This window comes from Sinocyclocheilus rhinocerous, unplaced genomic scaffold (genome assembly GCF_001515625.1).
Source record: "Sinocyclocheilus rhinocerous isolate Xijiao unplaced genomic scaffold, SAMN03320098_v1.1 scaffold278, whole genome shotgun sequence".
Classification (NCBI taxonomy): Eukaryota; Metazoa; Chordata; class Actinopteri; order Cypriniformes; family Cyprinidae; genus Sinocyclocheilus; species Sinocyclocheilus rhinocerous.
Genome location: NW_015664178.1, coordinates 955,916 through 958,354, shown reverse-complemented (window position 1 = coordinate 958,354; position 2,439 = coordinate 955,916).

Here is a 2,439-nt window from a genome sequence, read left to right as displayed (position 1 = left end):
AAAAGAGTGTGTGTGTGTGTGTGTGTGTGTATATATGTATATATATATATATATATATATATGCGGAGAGAGAGAGAGATAATGATTCAAAAACCCTTTAAATAATGCCTTTAAATAATTTACCTTTAAATTTAAATACCCGATGTGCTGAAAGCTTAACCATATATTTTTCAAGATCGGTCTGAACACCAATGATAAAAAGAAAAATAATAAAATGGCCACATTCTGACGAGTCTGCTGTAACATCCAGATACACGTGCAACTGCTCTGCTGTTTATTGATCATGTGATTTGAGGCTGTTAAGGGTCAGGGCAGCTAATTCTCTGAGACTGCGAGTGTGCGTGGGAGGAGTGGGGAGACCAGCCAATGGTTTTCGTTTAGTGGGGGAAGACTTGCTAATCTCCTTCACCTGCCCCGTGTTCTCATGTGGACAACGAATGAGTTTAATGGGTGGAAAAGTGTTCATTATGGCAGAGGCATCAACTAATGAGCGGTTACTGCTCACAAGTGTCATTAAGATCCAAAGACAGCATCTGATCTTTGAACTACACTGTAATCACAGCTTTTGTGTACAGCTTAGAGTGTCTGATAGCAGTGGTGTACGTGTTTGGCTCCTTCCTGTGATGTCCGGCACCTACTATTTTTGAGGAAAGAACAGTACTGGTTTGGTGCTTTGTGCACATTTTTTAAAACATTTGTAAAAACATTTTTTAAAGAGTTACAGTTTTAAACAAACAAACAATAAATAAATAAAACAAAATTGCAGTTGAACTTAAATGTAAAGAGGATTGTGATGTAAAATATATACCTTGAATGCAATGTAAGTCGCTATGGATAAAAGCTCTAAAATGCGTAAATGTAAATATGATACTTTTCTCTAAATTAACTGATTAACTCACCTAAATTAAACCAATTGATTATCGTGACAAACACTAACACTAACTAACACTAATTATTATAGTTAACCAAAACTAAAACCACAAAAAAAATTTATTTACATTTAATAAATCATTAGCTCATCCATGAACATGATTTCTACCCGAGTCCTCTCGGATTGCATCGGCTGTGGGGATGAAGACGACAACCCCCATGATTCCACACCAAAATAATAATAATTTGGATATTTTTTGTGGATATTTTTTTTTCATGCGTAGATTAAATAAATAAAATGATTAAACCCATTTTTTACTTAATTATTAATGATTCTATTTTTTTTTAAGTTGCATTCATACTCACTTGAATCAAGGCATCTTCCCTTCTTTCAGAGTTGTCTTTTTAAAGTTGATGTCTCTGCAAAGTGATGTCCGCACTCTCTCATTTCAACTACCTTCAGTACCTCAAGGATACCAAGTTTGAAATATAAGGAAGACACTGACACTGACGTGAATCTGGCAGAAAGTGAGCCCTCATCACTTGTTTGTCTTTCATAGCGCGCACGGACTTCAAGGGTATAGCTGAGACAAGAGGCGAGGTGATCAGAGAAAGAAGAAAAGCGATGCTGCACAGGGCCCGAGGCGCTCTGCGAGGTCTCCCTCTCTCAGAGACCTGAGAGACTGTCAACACAGAGCCCCACTGGGCTGCCTTACAAAGCTTCCCATCTACCCTCTTCAAAGACATCCCAGCATTTGAATAAGTTCAATCAGGTCCTGCTGCCATGGACTGTAACGTGATGCAGCCGAGTGTCGAGGCGAATTACGCTCAAACCTCCAGGCTCATCCAGCTCAATGCTAGTGGCTCTCAGAAGATGGTCAGCGGCACCAGCGAGACGGCCCGAGCGCTGGCGTGCAAAGGACAGGTGAGAAGATTGTGTTCTCCGTGCGAGGAGGCGTATCACCTGACAACTACTATCAAAGGACAAATCAAAAGACGGGGAACTGAAAGCCCATGTAGGAGGATTCTGAATGCAAAGTGGCTCTCATCATAGAATATTCTGTGAAAAGATGTTTTATGGATGTTTCAAGGATGTCCTCTTGGGCTGACTTTTATTTGATGCCGAGTCAGTCTTTACAAAATTACACTCAACCAGTGTTTTCAGATGTTTCAGGAAACTTACGATGGTTTGGATCCTATTTGGGAGAAAATAACCCCATATTGTAGGTTGGTTTGAAGCCAGTAGAGGAAAAATTGACTTCTGGGCCTTGGCCAGCAGTCAATACATAACATTAAAGTTACATTAAACCCATATCAACGGTCTAAAGATGAATCAGTGGCTAGTTTTAGATTGCATGACTGATGAAGTTAAGACTCAAATTAAACAACAGCTCAAAAAGATCTAACGTGATGTGCAGTAGAAAGAAAGTGTTATTGCGTCGTCTCAGAGCCGTTAAGCCAGAATCTAGCGGTTATTTGACACTGTGAGAGGGAGCCGTGCTCCACAGATCGGTATAAATATTCTGCCAAGCCCGCTGCTTTCCAAGTGCTGTTAGAATGGATTGGTTG